Below are 12,425 nucleotides of genomic sequence, written 5' to 3'. Positions count from 1 at the left end.
GCATTTAAATCAAATCAAATCATATCGAACTTTTTTTTAAGACAACTGTAGTCGACCAAAGTGCAACACAAGTTAAAAAACAGGGAGAAACATATGCATAGATGTGTATAAACACAAACATAAAACAATATAGATATAACAGATATATAAATGTGCACTACACACAAACGCAGACATGTGCATGTAGTGTACAAAACTGCTTTAAGCTACATTTACTGTATACTTTGTCGTGTCGTATGACGCATTGCTCGCTGAAAATAGCCGACCTACAAGTTACAACGTTACTATATACAACTAGAAAAAGTGCTCCTCGGAGCACAGGTCTCCGCCAGGTCAGGTAGGTTATTGTGGCCTCCTGGTGGCGCTATAAAGGCCAATGTGAAAAGGGTGCCTTTTATTCTTAGGCCTTTCACGGCAATCGGACACTGCATTCATGATTTGAGGCATTTTGTGCCAAAAATGTGTTTTGCTAAATTAGACCTGATGGTGGCGCTATAACAGGCCAATGTGAAAAGGGTGCCATTTCTTCCTCAGCCTAGTGGGAATGTGCGTGTGAAATCTCACGGAAATCGCAAGCTGCGTTCATGATCTGAGGCATTTTGTTGAAAACGGAGCAATCCTGCAAACTTTGGAAGCCAACCATAGCCAATTAGGATAGAATATGGAAAATTGGACAGATCCGTGTTGATCACATGACTATGGAGATACTGTGTACTGAATTGCGTGATGTTTGGATAAAATCTGTAGGAGTACTGTCAAAAAATGTGTTTTGCAAAAAGCGGCCTCCTGGTGGCGCTATAACAGGCCCATGTGAAAAATTTGGGGCAGAGGTTCTGCTCTGGCATCCAGGGAGTGTGTGTGCACAGTTTCTCTGCGATCAAGCCAACGGTGCCGGAGATTAGCTGTACACAAAATGACAGAATGACGGACGGACGGACACACGGACACACGGACGGACGGACGGACGGACGGACAGGGGCGAAAACATACTCTCTCGCCATGCCTTTCGGCCTGGCGGAGACAATAAATTTAAGCTTTAGAAGGTTGCAAAGAAAAATCCCAGCAGTCTGAATTACCCTTAAAGGACGACTTCAGCCATTTTCTATCTATCTTCATATAATTGGTCCTCACTAATGCTCATGATAAAATGGTAAAGTTTGTCTGTTGTCACCAAACTCTGTCCCTCCTACAGTATGTCCATGTGTGTGCATTAGGCCACAGACCCCTATAACTCTCGAAGTCAAAGACCTGCAATGGTCTATTGAGTTCCTAACTATCAATAGTTTAGCTGGGGACCCACTGAATCCCAATAAGGACTCCTGGGGGTCCATTGACCCCACATTGGGAACCACCCATGTTATGTCCCGACAAAACACAGTTTCTACTGCTATAAGATGTTTTTTTTTACTATAGAAGCATCTTCTCTCAACACGAGCGAATGGGGTGAGGAGAAACAAGGGTTTTGGTCTCAACGTGAGGTTGTCACTGAAAGCAACTTCATGAGCCAGCACATATGCGTCAGCAAAGCCATGGAAGCATTTTCCACAGTCGTTACCCTCTGTTCACTCCAACAGATGGAAACAACCTCTGGCACATCGTTTTTAAACTCGTCTAACAGAATCCTCCTGCTCTGAGTAGTTGAACCGCTCCTCACCATCCGATTTAGCAGAAATTCCTGCAGTATGCTGTTCTTTATGCAACGGTTCTGCAGATCCCTCGCATAAATATACCCTTCTCAACTAACAGAGTCACAATTTTTGCTTTCATTTAATCTTCCCTGAGACTAGCCTGAGTGCTAATGCCAAAGTTATCCACACTGAGAACGAGATTTCTTTTTTAGTGCAGTGTATGTATGTATGTATGTATGTATGTATGTATGTATGTATGTATGTATGTATGTATGTATGTATGTATGTATGTATGTATGTATGTATGTATGTATGTATGTATGTATGTATGTATGTATGTATGTATGTATGTGTGTGTGTACGCTTGTATGGCTATATCTTGAGAACTATTCATCCAATCAACTTCACACTTGGCAAATGTATTGCTGAGGACCCATGGATGTGCAATTTCCAGTGTGAGGTCAATCAGATGATGTGCCAAAAGGGCCTCTGAAAGGGCCCTGTACTAGTTAACCAAAACTTCAGAGCACAGCTCCAAAAATCTAAGCAAAAGATGTGTGTGAAAACAATACTTAAGGACCACCCCATGCTACCACTAGTTAGATTTGTCACTGCTAGTTAGTCACTAGCCTACTCCTGAACCTGGCCAGGTCACCCAATCTGCATGTAACTAAAAATACTATTTATTTTATACAGCATTCGTGGGCACGCATGAGTCACCCCAAGGTTACTGCGCAAAACTACAAAGTAAATATAACAAAGTGGTGATGGTGATTCAACCAGGCAAGCACCAGAAGGCTAACGCATGTGGTGACACAAATATAACCATGTAAAACAAACATAAGTAAGGAATTTAACACCAACTAATCAGAAGAAAATTATGTTACTTTTGCAATCTACCAATGGACACAACAGTAGATTTGAGGTTAATCAAAGAAAATGGTTTATTAACTCAAATAAATGGACAAAAATCATACCAACCAAATTAATTAAAACTCCAGGAGTGCTACTGCAGAGTGAGAAAAGCAACCTGCCAACTGAAATAGGCCCAGCCCCCAGATCAACACAGGTGTCCTGGCTGCATTCAGCCCATCAGCTTTGGAGCTGGACCCTTGAGTTATACTCCGTTGTACGACGGTGTTGTGTGCCAAAAAATAGCTGATCTACAAGCTCTCAACACGTCGCGGATGCGACATGTAGTGAATAAAAGAAAGACAGGGGAAAACAAATGCAACAACACAAATAACAACATTCATTGTTGAAACATATCTTACTGTATGTAGATACTGAATCCCAATATCTGGAAAGACCATTAATCATCAACAATAATATTGTTGACAGACTTTACACAATCTGTTATCTGCGTTGTGTTTTGAGTTGTGCTATTTTCTCTCCTGTTAAATAAACCTGCTGCTGGCTTGAAATGTATGCATTTTCATATTTGCAAGCCAACTTCAGTTTTGACTTTTAGGTGAATAATGGATACAGTAAGTACTTCTATTTGCATTTAACACATTTTTGACTGAAAACTGATCCGTTTTTGAGCTCTCATATAGTGCGGAGTCCCGCGGTGATCCCCCACTGAGTCGCATTGGGTCATTATAAAGGCTTTCGTTTTTCAGCTGAAGGCAATTACAACTCCACAAGGGATAATTTACCTGTGGGGGGTAATACTCCAGATGTTGGAGAGCTTCTGAGATCCATTTTTTTCTTAGCAGAATGAGTGCAAATTGCTGTGCAAAGATCATCCCTGCGGCCCAAAAAGCTTCAATTACACATTTCATCAGAGTAGGGATTCTGTTTGTGTTTTGTTTTACATTGTAAAGAGTGGAGTGTGGCCATTTCTTTTTTCTGGAAGGTATACCGTTGATATGGAGGTCAGGTATTCAGTGCATGAGAGTATGGTGATTATAGGAAGCAATCTGGAACTCTTTTCTCCCACAGATGAAAAAGTGCATTCTGTTGCTGATTTGCAGTGGTGTAAAGTACATGTACTCAAGTACTGTACTTAAGTACAATTTTGAGGTCTTTTTTACTTTACCGGAGTATTTCCAATTTTCAGTAGGCCTACTTTTACTTCTACTCCACTACATCTCAGAGGCAAATATTGTACTCCACTACAATTATTTGAAAACTTACTAGTTACTTTAATTATCAATTATTATATTATAAAATATACATTAACCACTTTAGCCCTATTTTATACATAGGCTATTTGAAAATAGCCGATCTACAAGCTCACAACGCGTCGCGATGCGACGCGTTGTGAGCTTGTAGATCTGCTATTTTCAAACATTTTTGTATTTTACTTTTGGTACTTTAAGTACATTTTGATACCAATACTTCTGTACTTTTACTCAAGTACATTTTGAATTCCGGAGTACTTTTTCCACCACTGGTGATTTGAAATGGCAGTGGCCAATAGTGTGATCTTGTTTCTCTTCTGCGATTTAGTGTACAGCCTTACCGTGACGCTGATTCAGGGCACACACCAGAAAGTAAAAATCCTCAGTGTTCATTTAACTCTGATAGAGTGTTTTTTACACTCTCATAGACCCAAATGGACCTGTGATGGTCCATTACTACACTCTAAGAATTGAACTGACACTGAAGATTGAAGCTACTGTGCAGAAGCTAATGCCCCAGGAAGAGTTATTCATGCCCCTATTGTTCCGTTCAGTCCAGTTCATTTCAACTTTAATAGTTAGACAGTATTATTCCCCTTTTGTACTCTGTAGATTCACACGCACGCACGCACACACACACACACACACACACACACGCACACACACACACACACACACACGCGCGCACACGCACACGCACACGCACACAGGAATGCTCATGAGTGTAAATTGCTGTGCAAAGATCGCCCCAAATGTTTCAATTACGTTCTTCATCTGAGTAGGGATGCTGTTTCGTCGGTCCAATCTCTCCCCATAGACGTTCAATTGGGTTGAGATTTGATGACTGTGTGAAGCCCGTAGCATATGATTCACATCATTTTCATGCTCATCAAACCATGCAGTGACCCCTGATGCCCTGTCATTCTTGAAGGGGGTGTGTGGGCGGGAAAATGCCCCCTGCAGTTTAACCCTTTAAGACCGGGAAAGAATCTGTGTATTTTTTAGGTTTCTTTGGGCTATTCAAAAATAGCAGATCTACAAGCTCATTGCGCGGCACCGAGTGCCGCGCTACGATCTTGTAGATCTTCTATTTTTGAAAAATCGTGGAAATGTTTGCCAATCTTTGAATATATATATTTTTTAAAGCAAATTTTTTTACTCAAATCTTTGCTTCTGGGGGGTCCCTGGAACAACATATTTTGAGATTTCCGCGGCCAAATACATATCATTTTGTGGTCCTTGACATGAAAACCACTGTTATTATACCAACAACAACTTTTTTCTTAGGATTTTAGTTAGGATTTAGAAGACAATTGTAGAATACCCAGAAGCAAATATTTGAGTTAAAAATGTTTGCTTTAAAAAAAATATATATATATTCAAGGATTTGCTAAAAAATCCCAGGATTTAAAAAAAAATAGCAGATATACAAGCTCATAGCGCGGCACTCGGTGCCGCCGCGCTGTGAGCTTGTATATCTGCTATTTTTTAATAGCCCAAATAAATCTTTAAATGACACACAGATGCATTCTCGGTCTGAAAGGGTTAACAGAGCCACTCACTGGAGGGGTCAAGAAGAATTCAGGCAGGCCTGTACCATTATCTTCAAGTATGACTCATCTGACCATATCACTGTTTTTTCCACATCTCTGTAGACCAGTTGCCTATGTTTTTTTTTGCACTACTGAACTTGTCAATGTGCATTCATCTTTGTAATGAGGTGTTTATGAACCGCAACCCTACTATAAAATCCATCAGTTTGTTGTCGACTGATTTTTTCTTGCTGACACAGTCTGATCACGTCCTGCATTGACATTCTCACCTGGAGGAGGAGTTGCTCTTCTGTCTTTTCCCCTGACATAATATGCCTCTAACGCACAAGCATCACGGTCATTGACCGTGCACTTTCAACTACAATTTTCCGACCCCCTATTTATTGACGTCCTTCCTATCGATCGAAATTAAAATGTCATTTTTGCCATTGTTCTTATTAGTGAAACATTAACCAGTTGAGCTGTCTGTTGTGACTGATATGGGCGAGTGCTGTCCAATGCTGCTGAAGCCTTTGCTATGTGGATGTGTGAGTGCTGTCCGTGGTGCTGAATTATAGCAATACTATGTGGCTTCCGAGTTGTAAATTGAGGGTATATAGGAAGAGACGGCTCATATGAATGGCCTGTAGTCTCGCTTGTTTCACCCCTGCTGGTGTCAGAAGTAATTAAGCTCCATTGAAGTGGATGGGTTTTTTGCCCGAACTTTACCCTTAATAAACATGGTCATAAATACTATATGTTTCCAGTCGCTAGTTTAACGTCTTCTTTCAACCATGATACCATGTATTTTGGTAAATTATGGTCCCATTTATTTTCAAATTGATGATAAAGTAGGGTACGCTGCAGGAGGGGCGTGGGCTACCAAGTGATGATTTAATTGACAAGCTGCACAACCAATAGCATTCATTCCCCACCCCCCCCCCGCTCTGGTCCCAACCAATAGCATTCAATTCCGAGTGCATAGGACATAGAAAGGATTTGAAATTGTTGAAAAATAGGCTTATTTCATGGTCTGTAGAGTCTATGTTGCTGTATATGATGTGGACAAGTGCAGTACTGCACTGCTGTCCATGGTCCTGAAGCTTAAGGTCTTTTTCTCTTGCTATCTTGATCCAAAATGGAGGTCAACTGGGCCTGCTCAGCATTGTTACACATGTTATAGCGCATAATAGTATGTTAATTGCTTAATAGGCTCTATGCACAGCAGCCATATTATCATTTCCTTCACAGGTGTTACCAATGATACTAATGAAGGCTCTGTTCCATTTAGTGTAGCACAGTGGTTCTCAGATATTTCAACGTTTGATTGATTGATTGTACAAATGGAACCAAATGGACCCATAAGGGCCATTTGGAACCCCCTTAAGGAACCATGAGGGTCCCTGGACACAAATTTTAGACCCACTGGTGTAGCAGAGTGTTTCCAGTGAGTCAACATGCACGATATCACAAGTAAGACGCGCGAACGCTGGAAGCGGACGCAGCTCGAAAATATTGTGTATTTACGGACTTGTAATCCGTGTTATTTCACCGTGATGGGGAGAGAACATTGACATTGTGTGTGTGTGTGTGTGTGTGTGTGTGTGTGTGTGTGTGTGTGTGTGTGTGTGTGTGTGTGTGTGTGTGTGTGTGTGTGTGTGTGTGTGTGTGTGTGTGTGTGTGTTTTGCAGGCTGTTGTGCATTTTAATCAGAGCATTGTCTAAATTCCTGCACTCTGGCGCACTCTGGCGGCTGCACACAGGCAGTGCACGCACGTGAGTCACATGGGGGCGCGAGCCAATGGGGGCGCGAGCCAATGAGAGTGAGGCTGTACACAGACACACACACTCACAACCCGAGCACGGTTACATAGTAAGCTCCACTTGGTCGGAGGCGCGGCTTCGATCATTGGTGGATCATTGGTAACACCTGTGAATGTCTTAACAATATGGCTGCTGTGCATAGAGCCTATTGTATCATGCGGTACACCTGTATGGAAGCATCTGCATTCATTATGTTTCTACACTCCTTTATTCAGGTTTTTCCCTTTCATTTGCCCCCCCGTCTGTAGATGCCAAAGATAGATGATGTGGGCCCTATTGATGGAGACTAAGAGAGGAACATGAATTATCCAGGCAAGAGCTTGTGAATCCATGGGCCTTGTCTCTGAGTTGAATAAGAGATTGTGTGGTTGTTAATATCAATAATGTTCAGAGTAACCTTGCTTCTTCTATTGTTATACTTTTTCTATTGTAATATCTATTGTTATACTCTTTCTATTGTATCTGATTGCACAGGATTATGTGTTGACTGTGAAATTGGGATCCAGTTTATCATTATGTAGAGAAATGCTGGTTTTAAATGCCATATTGTACCTGTAGAACAACAGGGGTAATTTTATTTTTGTACACTCAGGTCTTTTATGTACCGTTCACTGACAATACCCAGGGGTGCAAAATGATTTAGTGTTACAAGATTATTTTGAACATATTGCATGTGTTTTTCTCATGATGCAAAACTACTATCTTTTGGGCCACCATTAAACTACTTTTTCCACATTTCTGTTGGCCTGAAGGCATTTCTTTTTTCCCGTTCCCCACTGTCATCTCGGCTTGCCATATTGGTATGGATGTCACAGGACATCTTCACCTGATTTATATTTTGTCGTATGACAGATCATAAATTAAGCAGTTTATGATGAGCAGGCGCCATTTAGGACAAGTGCATAAACCTTTCATTACCTCCAGGGAATGCGCAGAACTCGTTCAAGACATTGGGGTTGGATGGACCTGATCATTTTGTCCTCTAAGGCCGTCCTCCATAGGGCACTCTCACTCTTCATCAGCCTAAAACGTGGGTGATTTGGATGCTAAAACCTCGGTGATTTAGATGCACTGTCAGTCCACCCCTCTATTCCGCTGCAGACATGTCTAAGGTCAATTTGACTATGATTCAGTTAAGAACTCAATATTCTAGACTATTGTCTAAATGTCATGTTTTTTTATCTTCACCAGGCCGACAGGACCAGGAGGCTGTGTGTGTGTGTGTGTGTGTGTGTGTGTGTGTGTGTGTGTGTGTGTGTGTGTGTGTGTGTGTGTGTGTGTGTGTGTGTGTGTGTGTGTGTGTGTGTGTGTGTGTGTGTGTGTGTGTGTGTGTGTGTGTGTGTGTGTGTGTGTGTGTGTGTGTGTGTGTGCGCGCGCGTGCGTGCGTGCGCGACTAATCTCGGACACCACTGGATCAATCGACGTCAAACTTTGCATGCACACTCCCAGTAGGCCAAGGAAGCGAGTGTATGGGTAACTTGAGGCAAAGATGGCGCTGGAGCAGAGTGACGTCACAAGTGGGGGGACACCAAAGCTGTAATGGAATTGTTTTTGCCGTGTGCACAAGATGTAAAGGTAATTTCGCCATCTTTTAGCTTCACAAAGTTTTAATTAATTAATGCTATCAGTTAAACAATGAATTCCACTTTATATTATATGTATCATTTATTATGACTATTTTTAATAGACAATTGTGGATTTATAAGTGAGCTTACTATGAGAGCACAAAGTTTTATTAATTAATACTATCAGTTAAACGATTAATTCCGCTTTATATTATATTTATATAATTTATTTTGAATATTGTCATTAGACAATAGCGGATTCATCAGTGAGCTTAGCCTACTATGAGAGCACAAAGTTTTAATTAATTAATACTATCAGTTAAACGATTAATTCCGCTTTATATTATGTTTATACAATTTATTATGTTTATTTTCATTAAACAATTGTGGATTTAGCTTACTATGATAGCAAATTGAAATCGCATAATACTATCAGTTAAAGAATTTGATCTCCTTCAGATTATTGTTATATTATCTATTTGCTTTAATTTATTAATACTATCAGTTAAATGATTTATTCTGCTGTATACAATATATATAATAATAAGTGAGTTTACTATGAGAGCCAGCGCCGTTTCCCACACCGTCGCTCTGCCCAGGTGGGGAGCCGGTTCCATCGGGTTCGGGGCCACCCACCTAGCCAGGGTGCGTCAGAGCCGGCTCTGCGCTGTGCATGGCGCGGCTGCCTGTGGACCCCAAGACCCCAGAACAATGGTAGAACAGTGAAGCTGCCTGAGATTGCAATACCTCCGCATTTAAAACGCCACTGCGCATGCTTCTAACGTCTGAAACCCTAGTGCTCCTGCTCGGTGCTCAGAACTTCTGCAAATGCGGAAGTACAGCGTTCTTCCGGGTGCTTCAAAGTCTGATATATTATAACTCTATGGTGGACCCTTGTGTCTCTAACAGGAGCGCACGTGGCGCTCACCTCTCCCCAGCCCGTGAGCCTCCCCCCGGGGAAGCCACGACCCGTACCGCCTCGCTTACGACCTCAGATTAGACGAAACGACCCGCTGAATTTAAGCATAAGCGGAGGAAAATAAACAAACAAGGATTCCCCCACTAGCGGCGCCGAATCCCCGCCCGTGGTGGTCCGCGCAGTTTGCCCGGAGGATTCCCTTTGCGAGGAGCTTTACAGTGCCCCCCGCCCCGACTTCGCCGGTTTATCTAGAGGGCGGACTGCCCCGCCCACAACTATTCATTTCAATGAAAGTTGCTCAGTGATGTTTGAAGCACCCGGAAGTCTGCCGGAAGTACCAATATTGGAGCCAATAGAGCAGGCCATAGAGTTATGAGCAGGCGCACTAGGGTTTCAAACAGTAGACGCACAGGCAGTGGCATTTTAAATGCGGAAGTGTTGCTATCCCAGATTTGACCACCAGGCGACGGCCGCTTCACTGTTCTACCGATGTTCTGGGGGCCATCTTTAACCACCAGTTATCCATGTCTCCAACTTAAGACACTCCATCTCTCAAATCTTTCGAATTGGGCTCATGGTGGTGCTACAGTATACCAGGCTGCGTTGCATTTTGGCCTACAACTCTAAATGGTAAATGGTGCATTTATATAGCGCTTTTATCCAAAGCGCTTTACATAGATTCCTTGGATCATGATGCAACTCCCCATATTATAAGTAAGCCTTGCAGAGCCATGAGGCCCACAGGGCAGGAGCCTCTCTGTTTCTGTAGCGTGTGGCAGCTTGATGTACAAGTACACCCCCTGGACATGACGCTAGTATGTCGCAGGGACTTACCCCCAATCCTTGATGCTGAGTGCCAAGCAGGGAGGCACTGGGTCCCGTTTTTCAGAGTCTTATGGTATGACCCGGCCGGGGATTGAACCTCGACCTCCCAATCCCCGGGGCGGACACTCATAACCACTAGGCCCCTGAGCTGAACTCTCCTCTCAACCCAAACCTACTCCCACTGCTTTGAAAACTAATTCTGATACCGTCCCAATAATGGACTGCCCTAACGTCTTTGCATTGGGTCTACAATGCTGTTATTGGGGGGTTTTTTTACATTTCCAAATGGTTTCCACCCAGCTAGGCCATTCATTGAATGTAGATGTCAACAGGCATATAGGCGGAAATCTGGCTACACGCAATCTGGGAACCCATCGTCCAATAAAAAGGAAAAACAGCGACCCCAGCGTTTTTCACTTTTGCATTTGACTCTGGGGGGAAGTGATTAAATAGACCGACGATGACTGGAAACCGGCGTTTGGTCTCTGCCCTCAGCCCTCCACTTCCGGGGGTGCACCAATGTTTTCATTCCCACTAACAATATTTCTCCACGGAACACTAACACCATTTCTCCCAAAGAACATGGATCATTTGGTTATAAGCCCCACTTGTTTCTATGATGAAAGAACAAGTTAAAATGTTACTAACTTTCCGTGGTTGTGTCTGCTCCGAGGACGCTGTCGTTAAATGAGTTTGGGTTTGTTTCCAGTGGGAAGCGAACGCACAGATGTAAATCCCGGCCGACTACATTTGATTGGGTAAAGCGCGGCCTGCTTCCTGATCTGAAGGCACGCCCGCTCGTAGGCCAACGCTCCACACGTTCTGAACGGGGCTCCCGACAGATTCAGTAGCGCAGCTCTGAATCTGTTCTTGAGAGACTAGGCTACACGAGACTAGTCCTTCATCGACCTGCTCTTAACTCGTTTTCCATACAATGTGACAAATTCAACATTATGCTCTGCATCAGTTATTAATTGCGGTTTAATACCATTATGACCTAAGAACCAATTATTCTTACATGACAATTTCAACACCCCCAATACAGTTCTGTGAGGTTAATGAAGCATTCAGCACTTCTTAGGCAGTGAACCCTGGGGTAAACACAAGACATGCTGTCAGGGACTGACTCACATCTCTCAGCTGATGGAGGGACACCTTGGGGACAGGGAGAGACATCTGGACTGCACCGTTCAACCTGCATGGATGGATGGATTGTAGACATTACATGGGCCAATTTTTTATCAGCAATTGAATCACGTTTGGGGCATTTCGGAAGCCATGTTCAAATTCCCCACTGATTAATTGAAATAATTGAACATCATTTTGATGTTAACCCCGTCACAGACGAATGATACTTTTATATAATTGATTAGTTAATTGAATCCGGAACATATTTAGAGTAATAGCTTCCCCCTTGGGGTGCAGACGGTGCCTTGGTGGTGGAGGAGGGGTCTGAAATTACAGCACACAAAGTAGGCATCAGCTAGGCAGGTTTAAGTAGGCTCTGTGCATAACTGTAGCCCCGGTTTCCCGAAGGTGGCATACCCCGTTTGGCAGATCTACGCTTACACGTGTGAGCTTGTCAGCATGTGACCCCTTCATATGACCAAGTATGAAATCATGCATCAAGGTCTTTCCCATTGAACTTGCGATCAGAGCTTCATTAGACATTATGACACAGAAGCTACCTAGCCAAGCCTCTGAATAATGACTTGAAGTTGCACAATTTGGGAGGTGCCTCTTGTTTAATATTCTTATTAACACATCCCATGCCAGAGTTTAATATCATAATGTACTCACCAGTGCCAGCGTTTTATAGTTTTTTAAATTTATTTTTCATGTTGCCACAGACCTCGCTAAATCTGTTAAAAGTGTGTGTTCATTTGGTTCTAAACACACAGGGGATCTGTGTGAGACGAGCAGTGAAGACCGCTTCGCTTTGCGATCCGCCATCTTGAAGCTACAGCGGTGAATGCTAAACAGTGATCAGCGATGAGAAAGACAACC

Source organism: Gymnoscopelus braueri (assembly GCF_963280865.1).
Source record: "Gymnoscopelus braueri genome assembly, chromosome: 8".
Taxonomy (NCBI): domain Eukaryota; kingdom Metazoa; phylum Chordata; class Actinopteri; order Myctophiformes; family Myctophidae; genus Gymnoscopelus; species Gymnoscopelus braueri.
Note: the sequence above shows the minus strand (reverse complement) of the source record.